Here is a 21,249-nt window from a genome sequence, read left to right on the forward strand (position 1 = left end):
ATAAAGTAACATGCGTGTGTCGTATGTGCATTCGGTGTGCTGAAGAAGGAGGACGAACGTTCTAAAAAAGGTAAAATCTTAACTTTGGTACATCAGTGGCCTATACTGCTTCAAGATTGAGGCCTATATTGGGATAAGATTATGAGAGTTTAGGCTGACATTAGTGTTTTTGCCTTGTGTATTGTCTTACAGCTAGGGATGAGCCGAACACCCCCCGGTTCGGTTCGCACCAGAACTCTCGAACGGACCCCCGCGTTCGTAACGAACGTTAGAACCCCATTGAAGTCTATGGGACTCGAACGTTCGAAATGGAAAGTGCTAATTTTAACGGCTAATATGCAAGATATTGTCCTAAAAGGGTTTGGGGACCTGACTCCTGCCTCAGGGGACATGGGTCAATGCAAAAAAAAGTTTTAAAAATGGCCGTTTTGGCGGGAGCACTGATTTTAATGACGATTAAAGTGAAAAAAAAAAAGTGAAATATTCCTTTAAATATGGTGCCTGGGGGGTGTCTGTAGTATGCCTGTGAAGTGCCACGTGTTTCCCGTGTTTAGAACAGTCCCTGCACAAAATTACATTAAACGGAAATAACACCATTTAAAACTGCTTGCGGTTTTAATGTTATATCTGGTTCCTGCAATATGGTTGAAAATCATTCAGAAAAATGGCATGGGTAGCCCTCCCTGCCCATTACCAGCCTATTTGGGTTCTGTACGCATATTAAGGGGAACCCCGTACCCATATTAAAAAAAGGAAATGCGTGTGGCCCCCAGGCCCTATATACTCAGAACAGCAGTATACAGGCGGTGCAAACAAGACAGGGACTGTGTAGGTTTGTTGTGTTAAGTTGAATCTGTTTGTAATTTTCAACTGGTACATTTTTAAAGTGTAGCTCGAGTCAAAAAAACTATTTTTAAGCTTTTTGGAAAACATAGGGAAGGGTTATCACCCCTGTATAATTTGTTTTGTCGTCCATCTTTTTTCATCTCACTTGCTGCTGTCTCCTTGCGTTTGCAAGTAAGAGATGTTTGTAAGTTGGATGTTTGAAAGTAGGGGCCTGCCCTATATGCTCTGCAGAAATGGCGGAACAAGGTGTTGGTTTTGCCACAACATTGTAAGCCCTCAAAGTGACTCTTGGTGGGCGCTGGAGCGCCCTACTGTGAACGATTATATGAAGAATTGTAATTACATGCCATTGTTGAACAGTGGTAGAAAAATTGACCTTTGGTGGTTGTGGTGCTGGTGCCACAACACTATAAGTCCTCACCGTTACTCTGGGTGGGCACAGGAAGGGCCCCTCCTGTGAAATATTATATCAAGAATTGTAATTACATGTCCCTGTTAAACAGGGGCAGACAAATTGGGCCTTAGGCACTGGTGCCATCACACTGCAACCTCTGCCATATACTCTAGTTTTATTGCAGGAATTAGCCCTGCTGCAAAGCATTGCATCAAAAATTGTACTTAAACGCCCCTGTTAAACAGGAGCAGAAAAATTGGGCCTTAGGCACTGGTGCTGGTGCCATCACACTGCAACCTCTGCCATATACTCTAGTTTTATTGCAGGAATTAGCCCTGCTGCAAAGCATTGCATCAAAAATTGTACTTAAACGCCCCTGTTAAACAGGGGCAGAAAAATTGGGCCTTAGGCACTGGTGCTGGTGCCACCACACTCCAACCTCTGCCATATACTCTAGTTTTATTGCAGGAATTAGCCCTGCTGCAAAGCATTGCATCAAAAATTGTACTTAAACGCCCCTGTTAAACAGGGGCAGAAAAATTGGGCCTTACGCACTGGTGCTGGTGCCATCACACTGCAACCTCTTCCATATACTCTAGTTTTATTGCAGGAATTAGCCCTGCTGCAAAGCATTGCATCAAAAATTGTACTTAAACGCCCCTGTTAAACAGGGGTAGAAAAATTGGGCCTTAGGCACTGGTGCTGGTGCCATCACACTGCAACCTCTGCCATATACTCTAGTTTTATTGCAGGAATTAGCCCTGCTGCAAAGCATTGCATCAAAAATTGTACTTAAACGCCCCTGTTAAACAGGGGCAGAAAAATTGGGCCTTAGGCACTGGTGCTGGTGCCATCACACTGCAACCTCTGCCATATACTCTAGTTTTATTGCAGGAATTAGCCCTGCTGCAAAGCATTGCATCAAAAATTGTAATTAAACGCCCCTGTTAAACAGGGGCAGAAAAATTGGGCTGCTGGCATCACCCAGAACCAAAAATGTTCTTCCAACATATCAGCGGAGGAGGAAGAGGATAGACAATCAACATAACAGGACAGTCACTCAGCATCAGCATAGGCAGTCTTGAAGGGATGTGGTATTTCAAAAAAAATTATTCGGTTACATCAGCTTCAGGTGCTTGGTAGCTGTGGGTGATCCAAGACTGATTCATCTTGATGAAGGTCAGTCGATCAACTGATTCGGTGGACAGGCACACCCTGTGATCGGTAACAAAGCCACCAGCAGCACTGAAGGTGCGTTCCGAAAGAACGCTGGATGCAGGACAGGCCAGTAGCTCAATTGCATACTGTGCAAGCTCTGGCCAGTGATCCATCCTCAAGACCCAGTAAGCCAGAGGATTTTCAGTGGGAAAGGTGTCCAAGTCTGACCTTGCCCCTAGGTATTCCTGCACCATGTAAATTAGACGCTGGCGATGGGTGCTGGAACCAATCATACCTTGGGGCTGCGGACTAAAAAATTGTCTGAAAGCATCAGTCAGACGGCCACCTTCTCCACCGCTCCTTCTGACTGATGCCTCAGCAACACGTTGTCCAGGACCAGGAGTTTGTGACCTCCCAGTCTCTGGGAACGCGTTGCACAGAGCTTTCTGCAAGGCCTCCCGGAGATGTCTCATCCTCTGCTCCCTCTGCGATGGCAAGATAAGGTCGGCAACCTTACCCTTGTACCGTGGATCAAGGAGAGTGGCCAGCCAGTAATGGTCCCTCTCCTTGATCCGAAGAATACGAGGATCCTTCCGCAGGCTTTGCAGGATCAGGGAGGCCATGCAGCGTAGGTTAGCTGAGGCATTCGGTCCGGAGTCCTCTGGGTCACTAAGGACAACATGATCCGCAGCTACCTCCTCCCAGCCACGTACAAGTCCACGTGTTTCTTGGGACTGTAAATCATCCCTATAAGACTGCTGCTGCTGATGCTGATGCTGAGTGCCAGCCTCCACCTCCATGCTGACACAATCATCCTCCTCCTCCTCTTCCTCCTCCTCACCCTCTTCCTGTGTGATGGGTGGCACAGCAGGAACACTGTCTGGATAAAGGGGGCCTTGAGAGGCAAGGAAGTCCTCCTCTTCCTGCCTCTGTTCTGCCTCAAGTGCCCTGTCCATTATTCCACGCAGCGTATGCTCCAAGAGGTGGACAAGAGGTACAGTGTCACTGATGCATGCACTGTCACTGCTCACCATCCTTGTGGCCTCCTCAAACGGTGACAGGACAGTGCATGCATCCCTGATCATGCCCCACTGGCGTGGTGAGAAAAAACCAAGCTCCCCTGACCCTGTCCTGGTGCCGTAGTCGCACAGGTACTCATTGATGGCCCTCTGCTGCGTGTGCAGCCGCTGCAGCATGGCCAATGTTGAGTTCCATCTGGTGGGCATGTCACATATAAGGCGGTTCTTGGGCAGGTTCAACTCCTTTTGGAGCTCAGCCAGCCGAGCACAGGCATTAAATGATCGGCGGAAATGCCCACAGACTTTCCTGGCCTGCTTCAGGACATCATGTAAGCCGGGGTACCTGCCCAAGAACCACTGCACCACCAGGTTAAGGACGTGAGCTACACAGGGCACATGGGTCAGTTGTCCCTGTCGGAGGGCGGAGAGGAGGTTGGTGCCATTGTCGCAAACCACCATTCCTGGCTTAAGCTGGCGTGGCGTCAACCACCTCTCGGCCTGCCCCTGCAGAGCTGACAAAACATCCGCCCCAGTGTGGCTCCTGTCCCCCAAACAAACCAGCGCAAGCACAGCATGGCATCGTTTTGCCTGCGTACTTGCGTAGCCCCTGGAACGCCTACGGAGCACCGCTGGTTCTGAGGACAGAGCACTGGAAGAGGCCATGGAGGAAGAAGAAGAGGAGGGGGTGGAGGAGAGAGGTGTGTCACAACCAATAGTAGCATTTTGGAGGCGTGGTGGCGGAACAACCTCCAACACTACTGCACCTTGTCCTGCATCCTTCCCAGCAGCCAGAGGAGTGACCCAATGGGCCGTGAAAGACAGGTAACGTCCCTGTCCATGCCTGCTGGACCATGAGTCAGCGGTAATATGCACCTTACCGCTGACCGCCCTGTCCAGCGAGGCAAGGACATTGCCTTCCACATGCCGGTAGAGAGCCGTAATCGCCTTCCGTGAGAAAAAGTGGCATTTGGGGACCTGCCACTGAGGAACCGCACATTGTACAAACTCACGGAAGGGGGCCGAGTCTACCAACTGAAAAGGCAGCAGTTGAAGTGCTAGCAATTTAGCCAAGCTAGCATTCAACCGCTGGGCATGTGGATGGCTGGGAGTAAATTTCTTCCGCCGGTCCAGCAGCTGGGGCAGGGACATTTGCCTGCTATAATCGGACGTGGGTGTACCGCTAGCAGAGTTCCCGGAAGCACTTGGCTGTGACACACCTAATTCTACACCTTCATTCCTCTCAGAGCAGGTTTCAGAGAGGACTGAAGGTCTAGTGGGGTTGGAGATGCCAGCTGATGAGGAGCAAGGAGAGGTCCGCTTTGTTCTTTGGTGTGGGTCTTTGAGGTACGCTTGCCAACGAGCTGCATGGCAGGTCAACATATGTCTGGTCAAGCATGTGGTGCCCAAGCGGCTGATGTTTTGGCCACGTGAGATACGCTTGAGACATATGTTGCAAATAGCAGCGGTGCGATCTGATGCACTCGTCTCAAAAAAGGCCCACACCAAAGAACTTTTAGAATAACGTGCAGAGGAAGCGCTCTCCGCAGGCGGAGCTCTGCGGTGTGATTCAGTCGGTGTGCTGCCCCTAAGCTGGCCCCCGGAGGGCATCCTGCCTCGTTGGACATGTGCCTCCTCCTCCTCCTCCTCCTCCTCCTCCCTCCTTCCAGGCACCCACGTGGAGTCAGTGCCCTCATCATCCCCTCCCTCTTCATCACTGTAGCAAACCTGGCAGTATGCTGCAGCTTGTGGAACATGACTGCCAGATTGCTGTGCTTCTTGAGCATCCTCTCTCTCTGCGCTCACGCTACTGCCTTCCTCTAGCTGAGTGTCATCATCAGAGCCCACCAAACACTGGGCATCCTCCTGGAGCATGTACCCAACACTGTGCTCAAAGAGTTCAGGAGACTCCTCAGGAGGACGAGGTGGGTCTAGGGAAGGAGTCACTGATGATGACATTGAGAGGAGGGAAGACGATGCGTTGGCAGCTGCTTTGCTACTACCCTGAGACTGGGTGAGAGAGGATGAGGAGGATGAAGAGGGCTTGGTCATCCACTCTACCAAGTCGTTGGCATGTTGCGGTTCAACATGTCCAGCTGCAGAAAAGAAGGACAAGCATGTCCCATGGCCACGTGCTGATGACAATGCACCACATCCACGACCAGCACTGTTGTCTCTAGACACAGAGCCTGCTTGCCCTCTTTTATCGGCTCGCGCCTGTCTGCCTCTCCTTGCTGGCCTTCCAGACATGGTAATGGCCTGAAGGGAGTTGGGTAAAACAGTAGTTGGGTAGTTTATATTGTGCTGGAGGCACACAACACCCACTAACTCCTGCAGATGCCTTTTTTATAGAACAGCAGAGTTAAAGGGGTATATACAGATGTATACTGTGCTGTGCTGGAAGCACACACAACTTCCAATAACTCCTGCAGATGACAATTGGGCCCAAATAGAGAACAGCTATGTAGGTGGATTATAGCGGTATGTACTGGGTACAGAGCACGCAGACAGCACGCACTATCTCCTGAGTGACACTACTGACTGCAAGCGCTATTATTAAAGATGGACCACTAGCTATATAGGTGAGGTGAATATCACGGTGTATACTGCAGTCAGGGCACGCAGACAATAACCAGAAAACAGCAGAGTTAAAGGGGTATATACAGATGTATACTGTACTGTGCTGTGCTGGAAGCACACACAACTTCCAATAACTCCTGCAGATGACAATTGGGCCCAAATAGAGAACAGCTATGTAGGTGGATTATAGCGGTATGTACTGGGTACAGAGCACGCAGACAGCACGCACTATCTCCTGAGTGACACTACTGACTGCAAGCGCTATTATTAAAGATGGACCACTAGCTATATAGGTGAGGTGAATATCACGGTGTATACTGCGGTCAGGGCACGCAGACAATAACCAGAAAACAGCAGAGTTAAAGGGGTATATACAGATGTATACTGTACTGTGCTGTGCTGGAAGCACACACAACTTCCAATAACTCCTGCAGATGGCAATTGGGCTCAAATAGAGAACAGCTATGTAGGTGGATATAGTGGTATGTACTGGGTACAGAGCACGCAGACAGCACGCACTAACACTACTGACTGCAAGCTCTATTATTAAAGCTAGATCACTAGCTATATATGTGAGGTGAATATAGTGGTGTATACTGCGGTCAGGGCACAGACAGTAACCACTATACAAGAGCAAGATAGTAAATCAGCCAAAAACGATTGGTGTGTAACTGTGTTGAAGGTACACAGAACACCCACTGCTTCAGATGCTAACTAACACACTACACGAGGCCGCCTCAAAGGCGGCCTTATATAGTGTGGGGCGTGCACTACACAGCCTGAGCTATGATTGGCCACAGGCAGTCAACCATGGCTCTCCTCGCTGCTGGCGCTGCGATTGGCCAAGCATGCGGGGTCACAGTGCATGCTTGGCCAATCGTGAGCCAGCAATGCATTGCGCCATCGCAGTGCATTGTGGGCCACACGAATTTTGCCGCGAACGCCCCAAACGTTCGGAATTCGGCGAACGCACGAACGACCAATGTTCGAGTCGAACTTACGTTCGACTCGAACACGAAGCTCATCCCTACTTACAGCAAATATGAATTACTTTCAATACCCAGAATTTATGGCCAGTTTCATTGACAAATACAGGTAGATGAGGAATTTGTGAGGTAAAACACAGCTTATATTATAATAAACAAGCTAGGAGGTCAACGCTGGAGTTTGTGAAGACTCGGGTCTCCGATGCAACCATCGTGTTTTTGGAAAAGAATATTGGGATTTTGAGGAACATCTATAAGAAGGAGCATAATAAGATCCAGAAATCACTCCGATCAGGAGCATCAGTAGCACAAGTGTGTTTCTGGATGACCAGACTGAAGGCAGGGAATCACTTTTTACCCTTCCCTGCAGCCTTCCCTCCACCCCAGCAGAGGCTGAGGAGGAACAACCTGGGCCTTCCACCCTGGAAGAAGTGGATATGCCCAGCTGGAGCCAGGTATATTATTTTTATACATAGTTATTGTCCTAATATTAATTATGTTAACTACATGTTATAATTGATAACAGATTAATGATTTAAAAAAAAGTGATGTATACATATCAATTAACAGTAGTGGCCAAAAATGTTTGGGACAAGAATGAAAAATGCTGGGGTCAGAATGATAGTCTTTTCTATTTATTAACATTCAATTTGCATGTCAGGAGCTGAAAATTGTGTGTGATTGATGAAGCAAAAGCTAAAACTATGTCCCTTTTTTATACACAGCATGAGCTCAGCCAGGAAGAGGGTCTGGAAAGTGGCAGCCAGGAGGAGGCCGTGCCCAGTGTCAGCCAGGATGAGGGCGGGCCCAGTGACACCCAGGAGGAGGCTGGACCCAGTGTCAGCCAGGAGGTGGGCGGCCCAGTAGGAGCCTAGTGGTGTTGCTAGGGGGGTGCGCATCTGGGTGCCACCCCCTACAGGGATTATTATTATTATTATTATACACAATTTATATAGCGCCAACAGTTTACGCAGGGCTTTACAATGTTTAAGGGGGGACAACACAATTACAGTACAATACAAAGTAACAGGAGGGCCCCTTCTCGTAGAGCTTACATTCTCCCGAGGGTGACAGAAGCCCTGGTTCCCTTTTGCATCTTTTTTTTTCAGCCTGAAAACCCTCTTTCAGTGCCGTGGCCATGCCTGGCCTGTGTTCTCCTACTCCTCCTCCCCTCTGTCTCTCACTTGGGTGCTGCTGCTGAAGCTTGTCATGGTCGATTCTCCATGCGGGCGGCACGGCTGCACACTGCCTTCTCCTCTCCAGCTGCTCCAGGTGTTCCATGTACCTGAGCCGCCCAAGCTGGTGTGGTAACAGGATGGAGGTGGTGAGTGTCGGCTTGCGATGGGGGATTACTAATAAAGGGAGGTTCTTTGTCCTGGGGGGTCTGTACTAATGGAGGCGGGGTGTTATGTCCTGGGGGGTCTGTACTAATGGAGGAGGGGTGCTATATTCTGGGGGATCTGTACTAATAGAGGGGGGTGCTATGTCCTGGGGGTCTGTGCTTATGGAGGGGGGTGCTATGTCCTGGGGCACTCTGTACTAATGGAGGGGGGTGCTTTGTCCTGGGGGAGGTCTATACTTGGAAGGGGGGTCTGTACTGATCGAGGGGTGTCTATACTTATTGGCAGGGGGGTCTGTACTAAGGGAGGACTATAATTGGTGAAGGGGGGCTGTACTGATGAAGGGGGGTCTATACTTAGTGGAGGGGTGCTACTGAAGGAAGGGGGTCTGTACTAAGGGGCGACTATAATTGGTGGAGGGGGGGTGACACCATGTTTTACCGAACTGGGTGACACCAACCCTAGTGACGCCACTGTAGGAGCCTCACCCAATCCCAGGTGCCTCCCCTCTGCCTTACAACTAAAAGGTTCAGGAAGGGGATAATGATGGAGGAGGCAGCACTGGCCTCATTAGGGAAGCAAGCAATGTCCTCAGAAGCCCCCCCCAACACTGAAAAGGGCTATGGCTGCTATCTAGCCACTAGATTGCTTATATTGGAGGTGGGCCAATGCCTCCTCTGTGAGGGAATTATTGGTGAGGCCCCAAAGAAGGGGTTGAGGGGCCAGCTGACTGAGAACAGCCACATATGTGAGTTTGCCCATCCTCCTCCTCCTGCCACAAGTCCACCACCAGAGGCACAGCCTCCAATGAAGGCTGCAAGGAAGGGTACAGGAAAGGCTGCAGGGAAGCATGGAGGGAAGCCTGCAGCAAAGAGAAGAAAGTGATGGGGACATATATGTCATCTGCTGCTGGTCCTGATCTCTGGGAGTCCTGGACCAGATTATGCTCCAAATTATATGGACTCCTCAAGCTACCAATTTTCTTGATGTGTGCCCTAGTGTAGAAAGGCTTCGCAAATTCCAAAAGTTTCCCCAGCGTTGCCTTTCTCTTTATTTTGTTACCCAGAATAAATGGAGATTTTATTTTCTGAAAATATTTGCCTATGAGTTTTTCTACAAAAAGGACAGTTTGTTTGTGAGTAGGCAGGTACATTTCTAAAAGACAACGTCAAAGGTACATCAACCTCCTTGAGGTTAATAAAAAATACGAGATAATAATGTTATTGTGGTAACTTGACACCTAAAAAATAAAATGATATATGGAGATCACTAGAAAATAATTTTTCAATAATCCAAAAAAAGGAGATCTTGATGAAAGAAATTTTTTTTTAAAAGATGATTATAAAAAATAATTGTAAACATTATTATAGAGATCGGCTTTTAAAAAATACAATATTATTCATGAGATCAGAAGAAATAATCAAGAAATAAGGTTGTGAGAACTCTGTGTGAATATGAGCAGCAAAACAACTTCATTCTTCTAGCATTTTAAAGAAGAAAAGAATGCGCTGAATTAAAAGATCACAGAATTTGGTACGTCGGAACAGCATACAGACGAGCGGTTTTCCGCATAGGAATTGGTTCTGTCTGGCCTTTTTCTTCCCACTCTTGGTGCGTAGCTTATTCAGGGAGTAACACAGTTCGTCCCCCTATCAAGGCACTTTTAAATCCTTAGGATTTAAAATTGGTCTTTTCGACTTTGTTGAATCAGCCGTTTAAACCTGACGAGAAATTCTATTGGTTCTTTGAAAAGAAAGATAATCTTTTTTGCTTGCCATTTCTTCTGCTAGAAGAGTATCGCAACTATTGGCTCTGTCTTGTAAGAGCCATATTTCATCATGCATAAGGATGAGGTGGTTTGATGTCCTCATCCTGAATTCTTACCAAAAGTGGTAACTGGTTTTCATTTAACCTAAAGGGCCTGGTAATGGACTGGGAGGAACCCACACCATTTTCAATGATTATTATATATTACTGGGATGCAACAAAACATTACAGCCACAAGCAATTTTAAGTTAAATTTTTTCCTTTAGAAATGTAATTTTGCTGTGGTACTGTTAATAAACATAGTAAAGATATGCAACTTTACAGGCATACAAAGGAGACCCCCCTGGGCACGATATTTAAAGGAATATTTCATTTCATGTTTCACTTTAAGCATTATTAAAATCACTGCTCCCGAAAAAACTGCAGTTTTTAAAACTTCTTTTTGCATTGATACATGTTCCCGGGGCAGGACCCGGGTCCCTAAACACTGTTTATGGCAATAACATGCATATACGCCTTTAAAATGAGCACTTTTGATGTTTCATGTCCCATAGAATTTAACTGTGTTTGCTCAAATTGTTGGCCTGTTCGCATGTTCTACAGCGAACCGATCCGGGGGTTGTTCGGCTCATCCCCACTCCCTTACAATCAGAGCAATCAACCACACACACCTGCCAGCCCTGTATTCATTCTGAGTGACTTCCAATGATGATTATATATAGTACCCCCCACACGCATGGGATCTTCATCCCCATGACTAAGCTCCACGGAGCGGAGTGAAACGAGTTTGGGACGTGGCCTGGCAGGAACCCAGGCTGAGGTTGTCTCTCTCATAACCATCACAGGTCAGCATGGATTTGCGACACCAAAGAATTCTTTCTCTCTTCCTTCTGGGGTATTTCTGTCCTAAGTCCCTTCTCTGGCTCAAAAATGAGACACCAAGGGCCTGTTTAGGTCAAAAGAATATAGTGCTGCACTCCCAAGAAAAAGTGAAGCAATGGGAGAGTGAAAAAACAAAGAAACGTATCCCATAAAATTAATATATGTGACCTTGTGACACGTGGTCTGAATACACTAGGGACTAGCCCAAAAATGCTCAGATATATATATCTAAAAATAAATAAGTCAGATATATATCAACATATTAGTGAAGTGCCCAAACAACAAATGTTATACGTGACATAGCCCAATATAGAGGGGACTGACCCCAAGCTAAAGTGCTCTAGTGTATATATCTAAAATCACATAGATCAAATGTATATAGATGTATACATAAAACAATTAATCCATGAACAGCAAAGTGTCATGCATGATGAAATCTAAGAAACGGTGGTCAGACACATTAAAGTGCTAAGTGCATATGATGAACAAAACCAAAAAACAACAAAATAGTCCAAAAAAAGTGAATGTTGCAGTGAAAATATCAGATGCAATAATAAAGCGACTTCAGTGATCACTTCAGTGATTCCACGTGTTTGCTAGGCACACCAGGTAATTACCTCACCGCTGTAAGGTATACAGCGTATATGTAGTCCTTTCAGAGACACACAGGGAAAGAGGAGGGGGACTTCAAATACCCATACTGTTATCACCGTCCATATAACTTCTCCGTGGATGGATTAAATTGATGCTCAAGAGATAGATATGAAGGCAACCATAGTGTAGTAAATTTTAAAACCAAAAAAATGTATTTAACGGTTAAAAACTACTCACAAACAGCAAGGGTGAGTCATACAGTAAGGCAAACTACGAGCGAACCGCTCAGGTATAGGCGTCACTTCCGGTCTCCGTATCCTACGCGTTACGTCACTTCCCGTGACTTCATCTGGGATCAACTGGGAACTTCAGCTGGGAACTGGGCCTGTTTAGACCCCTGGTATTTCACCAAAGTCCCCCAACAGGGCTACAAAATATTAAATAAATAATAATATTATAAAAAATAATAAAACATGCAATTGTAAAAAAAATAGAAAAAAAACTACTGACACCGCCCTGTGCTCTACTGACACCATCCTCTGCTCTACTGACACCACCCTCTGCTCTACTGACAACATCCGCTGCTCTACTGACACAGTATACATACACAAACATGCATATGTGTTTGAACTTGCTATGTAGTCCAACTGGTCCAACTATTTTACTATAGTTCTTCCCTACAGTAGGTTCAGATAAAGTGTTAGCTATCTGTCTATTTTCTATGTACAGTTAATATAAGAATAGTTTGATTTTTTTTTTTTTTTTTTAATGATCCTTTATTTCTACATTTATGTGTGTCCATGAGACTTGTGCCAGTGTAATTAAAGAGCATTTTGTAGGTACAAGGACTGCAACATAGGAGTAGGATCAGAGTCTATTACTCCACGTCCAATATTCTGCATTATGTAGCAGCACCCATGTTTTTTGCCATGGTACGCTGCATGTGCCACAGGTCTTCTTCATTCCAAGGTTTCTATCGTTTTTTAAGATCCAAAGTTGGGAGGTATGTCACAGCTTGAGGCTGTGTTATTGCATATATGCAGTAACAATGAGCTTGGTCAACCTACTACGCATGAGCAGGAAATCCTCACAGATATACAGCATGTGCTCTGCTTGTATCTATATTATGCACAAATCTCCCTGCTCCCTTCTGTACAAACGCCTCACAAAAGAAGCAGAAGGGGAGTGGAAAAAAGACAGCTGGATGTGTTTGCTGTTTTTATTTAGGTACATACATGCAAAAGATTATCTACTTTGCTCTATTTGGTTCAGAATTTGCAACAGTGTAATGCATCCTAACTATTTTTATTACACATGATTTTTGCAACCTACAAATACTTACAACCCATTAATAACCATGACAAGCAAGGTACTACTCAGACAAAAGATCAGTGTCAAATATTGTTTTCTAAATATTCAGTTCCAAATAAATGTGCAGAGTATTTGGTATTTATCACTGGATTATTTGCTAGAACAATTGGGTTATCACACTTTAAATAGATTGTATAGGATAAAAGTTGAAGATAGACAAATGCGTGAATAATTTTACTAATGAAAATATTTAGCTCATCGTGTGGCCTAGAAACCTTGGCTGTTTTGCCTTGATCAGTTCCTCTCTGTTGCATGTTGTGGCATAGAACATACACAGTTCTACGTTTCTAGTTTAAAGGTTAAGTTCGCCCTTTCCAGAAAATAGTATGAAGTCAAGGGGCCCCAGCCAGTGGATATAACAATAAAATAAAAAAAAGTTACAGTTTTCTAAAATGTTCATTGATATTATTTTCATACCTCTAGGTCATTTGGGCAACCCAGGAGTCTGGACCAATGGGCTTTCTTATTGTTGGGACACCCAGCATTTTAGCAATGAAAACCAACTGTTTTCATGTTCCAACAACAAGGCAGGATGTGGGGGTTGCTATCTGGGAGTTTTTCATCCAGGCTTCTAGGGGGCCCAAATGGTCTATATGTATGACAATAAAATTAAGGAACATTTTGCAAAACTGCTTTTTAATATCCACTGGGCCCCCTTGACTGCATGGGCTAAAGCCTTATAGAGCCCAAAAGACTGCCAAGCTTTCATAAGATTATGATTAATTGATGCTTTTGCATGCAAATTTAATGATGCCAAAATAATGATTTTTTGACAGTAAACAACAGTTTAAAGTCCTGCATCCACAGCAAAAAGTTTTGACTGGGAACAAAAATTTTGACATTCTGTGGGTGATTGTAAACTTAAAAAAACTCACATTAAAGCGGTAGAAGTTACTATTGTGAAGTAGAAATGGTGTTGATCATAAAAAAAAAGAATTATTTCAGGTCAAGTGCACTAAAAAAGAATATTACTGCTATGTGTGTCTGGTAAATAAATATATTTCAAGATTTTATGAAAGTTCTACAGCAGATTAATTGGGTTCAGCAGGGTTGCCAATTGCAGGTTTTAGCACTTTTCCTAGCAGCAGCCCAGATCTTTTTCTGTGTAAAACAGAGCAGCAGAGTTTTTTTTATATTGTACATTTCTGTCTTTAAATATACTGAGAGAAAGACAGCATTTAAAGGATAAGTTCACCTTCGGGAACATGTCACATGTTCTCCCATTTTTAGGGTGGACCATGTAACATGTTCTCAATCCTGCAGCTGCTCCCTGATTCATATACTCCCTGAGACAGCAGGCCAAGGATCTTCATGTTGTACCTACTGTCACTATTTGAAAAGAGTCCAGCTGTGACAGGCTCTTCCCACACGGCCGCGTTATTTATTCACAGAGTTCTGTGAATGAGCAAACTACAAGTACCTTTCAGCTGTCGCCTTGTAGTTCTCAATGAACTACCAAGGCACTGTTGAGCACTTTAGTATTTCATTGATTTTTCCTGTGTTTGTGAAACTGCCTGTCTGTATAATGTATAAGCAGACAAATTTTATTGACAGTCTATAGGAGTCCTGCATGTTACCCATGATATGCTGCTTTTCAGGCTCTTCCAAAAAAAAATGCATATTATTTTACCTGCAAACAATGTGCATTTATATATTTTTTTTTAAACAAGTGAACTTATCCTTTAAATGCACCACATCTTATTTGAATAGAAAATAAAATACAAAAGGAGGACATCTTGTACTTTTCAGGCGCTTGAAGGACTTTTTTTAAAAGGAGTCCTAAAGCCACCTTGTTAATGCTGTAACATGCTTCACGGGATTGACTTACTTCCTCAGGAGGGCTCCAAGGGGAAAATAATAAAAAATATAAAGCCAATATCGCCACAAAAAATAGAGTTGAATTGCCAATTTTATACATGATAAGAATATTAGGTTGATTTTACGCACTGGAGTTTTGGAATTCCCTTCACCAGTATCTCCAGCACAGATCAGACAACCAACAACCTGAAAACCCCCGGGGGAAGAGAGCAGAGGCACTTAACAAGACCAGCTAAGAGGGAGTAAGAGAGCAATAAAAAGTATAAAGCACTCTTACCTTATTTTAAAAAATTTTGGCTAAATTCCTACTAAATATAAAAGCTTAACCTGTATTGAGTTAATAAATAACAAATATTTGTAAATTTTAAATTGCGTCTTTTTGAGATATCGTGAAAATCGGCTGTACGCAAACATTTTTCTTTTTCACTTACAGCTTTTAGAATTTGTAAAAGACCCCGCAAACCATACATTTTATGAAAGCACATGGCCAGTAGAATAAAAAGAAGGTGCTACTGATTTTTAAGGCAGCGCAATATTTGCACAAATGTTTATCACACAATATTTTCACAAAAAATACGCTAAAATCATTAATAGTGCACATAAACACAACATAACTTACAAAATTCCTGCTAAATTACTACTAATGCATCATCCTCATGTGGCATACTAAAGCATATGCCCATAGAGGGCCATGTTTACCCATACAGGGATGCACAGGTGTTCCGTGCATCCCCGTACAGGCAGTCTCATTTATGTCAATGTGGATGCAAAGGCTGCATAGGCATAGCTGCTGCTGCTGCTTCCAATCTGACATCCGTGTGGGTGTGAGTACATGACCCCGAATGCAGGCACTGTGAGCTCAGAGACATGCATGCGGACCTACATGGATGTCAATTTGGGAGCAATGGCTCTGTTCGTGCAGTTGCTACATCCCAAATGACATCAATGGGACTGCCTGCATAGTGATGCACAAAACACCTGTGCATCCCTATAAAGGTACGCTGTGTATGCTCTGTGTTACTAAGGCCTTGGGCCCCTATTACACAAGCACACTGATCGGGTCTGCCTGTCCATTTTTCAGGTGGGCCCAATCAGACCACCGATTGTTCTCTATGGAGAGGCTGATGTAAATGGACATGTGTCCATGACATGTGTCCATTTACACCCACCTGCATCCGATCTGGTCCAGTCCGCTAAAAACAGACAGACTGGGATTCCATCTATTTTATTGGATGGAAATGGACAGGCGGTCCATTTCCATCTGACCACCCCTTAGAGAACAGCGGCTTTGTTCGCATCCGTTTGGATGAGGTTTTTTTTTCAAGCCACCTGAGGCTCTGATTAGCTTGAAAAAGGTTGGGATTGGGGTGCTTTTTTTTTATTTTTATTTTTTTATCAATGAATGAATTGTCGGCTAATACAGAGAACACTCATTGAGTGTTCTCTGTACTACGGGAGCCGACAATGGAAAGTGACTTTAAAAGACTTTTTTTCCTTGCGAAATGACACTTTGTGCAGGGACAGTTCTAAGCACGGGAAACATGCGCCCCTTCACAGGCATACTATACACACCCCCCAGGTACAAAATTTAAAGGAATATTACACTTTTATTGTTTCACTTTAATCATTATTAAAATCACTGCTCCTGAAAAAACTGCAGTTTTTAAAACTTTTTTTTGCATTGATCCATGTCCCCTGGGGCAGGACCTGGGTCCCCAAACACTTTTTAGGACAGTAACTTGCATATTAGCCTTTACAATTAGCACTTTAGATTTCTCCCATAGACTTGTATAGGGTGTTCCGGCTTTTTGAATTTGCCGCAAACAGCCCAAATTGTTCACTGTTCGCTGAACAGACGAACAGGCAATGTTCGAGTCGAACATGAGTTCGACTCGAACTTGAAGCTCATCCCTGATAGAGAGCTATTTGGGACCCGGAATTTCGGAGGCCTCAAAGTGATATTCGGGTAGGAAAGGGTCTCCATCCCTGACTACAGGGATTTCAGCACACACAGGGTTAAGGGCCTCCAGGAAGCAGCTCTTAAAGAAAAGAAGTAGTGTTAGGTGTGTTGGTGAATACACTGTCTTTGAGAGCTGCGAGTGTGCTGAAGGCTGCTGAAATAGCTGACAAGGACCGTGCTAAAACCTTGGGGTGAAAACCAATCCATGAGCTGTAAATGCATTTTTACTTTTACTTTGTGCTTAAGATTAGGAGTGGGCTAAAGGTTCAGTCCAAGCATAAGTTCGGGCCTGAACTGGTTGTTCAGGTTGTTCTGGGAACAGCGAACAATATGCGGTGTTTGGGGCAAATTTGAAAGCCACCGGAACATAGTTAAAGTCTATGGGACTATGGAAAAATCAAAAGTGCTCATTTTAAAGGCTTATATGCAAGTTATTATAATAAAAAAGTTTTTGGGGACCTGGGTCCTGCCCCCGGGGACATGTATCAATGCAATAAATCCCTACAAGACCTGAAGGGTCTGGTATGGATTTTGGGAAGGGGACCCGTACACGATTTTTTTTTTAATTTGGTGCAGGGTTCCCCTTAATTTCCATTTCAAACCTGAAGGGCCTGGTATGGATTTTAGGGGGACCCCCACACAATTTTTTTTTTTTTACATTTTGGTTTGTGGTTCCCTTTAATATTCATACCAGACTCAAAGGGACCCATGCTCTTTTTTTTTCAGTAAGTTTTATCTATATTGCCAAGACTTGACAATTCATTACAGCCGCGATCAATTTTAAATTACATTTTTCCTTTAGAAATGTACTTTACAGGCATACTAAGGACACCCCCAGGCATGATATTTAAAGGAGTATTTAATTTTTATTGTTCATAAATATGAATGTGTAAAAATGAATATCACAAAATTTAGGAACTCAAAAGACGCTGAATATGCGATCTCTGTGCGAAAGTCCACATACATGCACCAACCACTTTGTTTCAATGAGTGGAGACAGACTAGGTCAGAAACAAAGAACTCTTTCAAGTATGTCCTACTCTTCAAAGGATCATATATCTTCCTCTCCTCACCATTGACCAGGGAATGCCCATCTCAATAAAAAAGAAAGAACATACTTCGCGCAACACAGACTTATATTGTACTGTGACAGGCTTAAAATATGCACCAGCTAATAACCAGCGTGTGTGAAACAGTCAGGCTCGTAGGTTCCACAGCCTCAATAATCCTCACTACACCTCTGTATCTCCAAACATGTGGGTGACGTCACTGGCTCCTCTTCCTGACATGTTGTGTCACAGGTCACGTGACTTTTTCAAGGGAGATCAATGCAGCCAGCATCTGCAGGCTAGAGGGGAAGGAGGGATTCCACCAGAGCAGGGATGGGTCGGGGGTTCGGAGCCTGGTATGGGGGGTAATTTGACTGGCAGGGGGACACATCTGGACCCCCCAAATCCCATGCAACACCTGAAGCCGGTGGGAGTGGCAGTGGAGGGATCCCGGCTTCTAAAGGTAGGTGCAGGGGATCCCTTTGCAGGTAGGGGTCCGATCGGGTCGAGGGGTAAGCCGTGCTGGGGGGGGGAGAAGGGGGTGATAGATAGGAAAGAAGAGTGGGGGTGGGCAATTTTAGGTGGAAGGGAGGAGTGGCAGGTGGAGAGGCAGGGGACAGGAAAGCGGCAACATGGAGGGGGGCGTCAGATTTCAGGTTAATAACTCTGAGCAGCTGGTTGTAATTCACTGATCAGAGTTATAAAATTGTTCAGCAAAGTCTGCTTAACAATTCTGATATAAGCTCATGGTCATTGAAGTGACCACGAGCTTATAGAAGAGGAAGAAATTAGGTCTGCACTTCTGTAGGTCCATAGGGCATACGGACCTTGCAGTGAAAGGGTTAAAGAAAAAAAGTGGAAAAACCGTACATATCAAAACCAATTCACTAGACTTGTGCACGGCGGAAAATTTTGTTTAATTTCATTTTCATTCATAAAAATACATATTTTGTTCTGTTATATTCGTTATGTTACGTTAACTTGTTTTCAGATAATTAGTTATTTATGTAGAGTATAGATATTCATTATACAGAATCAATTCATGTTATTTTTTAATTGTTTAGTTTTCGGATAATTCATTATTTATGTATATATATTTGTGAATCATAATTCTGAAAGTCGTTTGTTTATTGAATCCATTAACACACACACAATGAGAATGTCTCTTCTGCTGCTTTTCAATACTCGTCTCCTCTGCTCAAATGCAATACAACTCACTTCTCAGGAATGCACTTTGCCAGTGGTTGTGCTGTGTCATTGCTGCTAGTACCAGAACCTGATGTTCAGAGCTTGAATCCATTAGTACACACACACACACACAATGGGGTTGATTTACTAAATTTACTATTTACTAAACTAAATTCCAGGTGCACTGAAAGTGCACCTGGAATGCACTTGGAAGTGCAGTCACTGTAGATCTGAGTGGAAGATCTGAAATGAGGGAAGCTCTGCTGATTTTATCATCCAATCATGTGCAAGCAAAAATGCTGTTTTTTTATTTTCCTTACATGTCCTGCTCAGATCTACAGCAACTACACTTCCAAGTGCACTTCCAGTGCACTTGTTGTGCAAAGTGGATTTGGATTAATAAACCCCAATATCTCTTCTGCTGCTTCTCAAAACTCATATCCTCTGCTAAAATACAACACTCTTCTCACTCAGTTCTCAAGAATTCACTTTTCCAGTATTATTAATCCAACCTCCAGCACAAAATTAATTAGCTGGTTGGGCTGTAAGATTTACTCTGAGGCCGCGTACACACGCGGGGACTGTTCGCCCAACTTTGTCCGTCAAACAGTTTCGGCAAACAGTCCGCTCAAAATTAGCATGGACGGACATGGCCACACACGACGGACGAACAGTTTGCTGAAACCGTGCGCGATGACGTGAACGGCACGTACGACGGGACGAAAAATACGACGTCCTATACACTGCATTATAACTTTCGGCGTGAAAATCCTTTCTGAGCATGCGCGGAACTTTGTTTGACGAACAAGCCTACACACGCGGGGACTGTCCGCTGAAACAAGGTTTCAGCGGACAGTTTTTCGGAATTTCCGAAAAACCTTGTTCAGCGGACTGTTCGCTGAAACTGTCCGCTGAAAGCCCACACACGAGCGGACTGTCCGCTGAAACTTGGTTTCAGCGGACAGTTTCAGCGAACAGTCCCCGCGTGTGTACGCGGCCTGAGTCAACCTATTGTTTCATTAGACCTTTAACAAATTTACAAACCATGCTGAATTTTCATTATACTGTAATTTATTTTGTATTCGTTGAAATTTGTTATTTTTTTCTTCAGACATTCGGATGCATTACAAATTGTAACAAAACAAATTGTACATGTCTACAATTCAGATTCAAGCCTCCCACATCACGCAATGGCCATGGTAAAAATGAAAATGATATCAACACCAGTTTAGCCTGTAGTTCATGACAAATAATTGTACCCATTGAAACAAAAAAAATGCCAAAGTATGCTGTCACTGAAGCTGTTCCAATCATTCAGTTGCTTTGATGAATCCCTAAATTCTGTAATTTAAATAATCTTCATATTTTTTAAAGCCAAATAAAAATAACCCTCTCCCAGCTGTATTTATTTATTTTTTATTAACCACTTGCCGCCCGCCATATAGCAAAATGACGTTGGCAAAGTGGTTGCAATATCCTGACCGGACATCATATGACGTGATCAGGATATTAAGCCACTGCGCGCCCCGGGGGCGCGCATCGCAGCGAGCGTTGTTGCGGGGTGCCAGTCTGACACCCTGCAACTATGATCTCGGTAAAGAGTCTCCGACAGAGACTCTTTACCACGTGATCAGCCGTGTCCAATCACGGCTGATCACAGTGTAAATAGGAAGAGCCGGTGATCGGCTTTTCCTCACTCGCATCTGTCAGACGTGAGTAGAGGAGAGCTGATCGGCTGCTCCTCTGACAGGGGGGTCTGTGCTGATCAATTATCAGCACAGACCCCCGAGGATGCCCACACTGGACCACCAGGGACGCCACCAGACCACCAGGAGATGCCCAGCACCAGGTATGCCCCCTAGACCACCAGGGATGCCAGCCAGTGCCCATAATGAATGCCAATCAGTGCCAATAATGGATGCCAATCAGTGCCCACAATGGGCATCACTGATTGGCATGCATTATTGTTTGGCACTGATTGGCATCCATCCCTACAAAATTTTAAATTACAATGCTGCCTATCAGTGCCCATCCTAGCCGCCTATCAGTGCCCATCCTATCCGCCTATCAGTGCCCATCCATGCCCATTTGTGTCGCCTATCCATGCCCATCCGTGCCACCAATCCATGCCACCTATCCATGACAATCCATGCCACCTATCAGTGCCTATTTGTGCCACCTATCAGTGTCTATCTGTTTTGCATATCAGTGCCGCCTATCAGTGCCACTTCATTGGTGCCACCTCATCGGTGCCCATCAGTGCCGCCTTATCAGTGCCCATCACTGTAGCCCCGTCAGTG

The sequence above is a fragment of the Lithobates pipiens genome, unplaced genomic scaffold, assembly GCF_037356315.1.
Source record: "Lithobates pipiens isolate NorthernLeopardFrog02 unplaced genomic scaffold, aLitPip1_a1.2 Scaffold_18, whole genome shotgun sequence".
Lineage (NCBI taxonomy): Eukaryota > Metazoa > Chordata > Amphibia > Anura > Ranidae > Lithobates > Lithobates pipiens.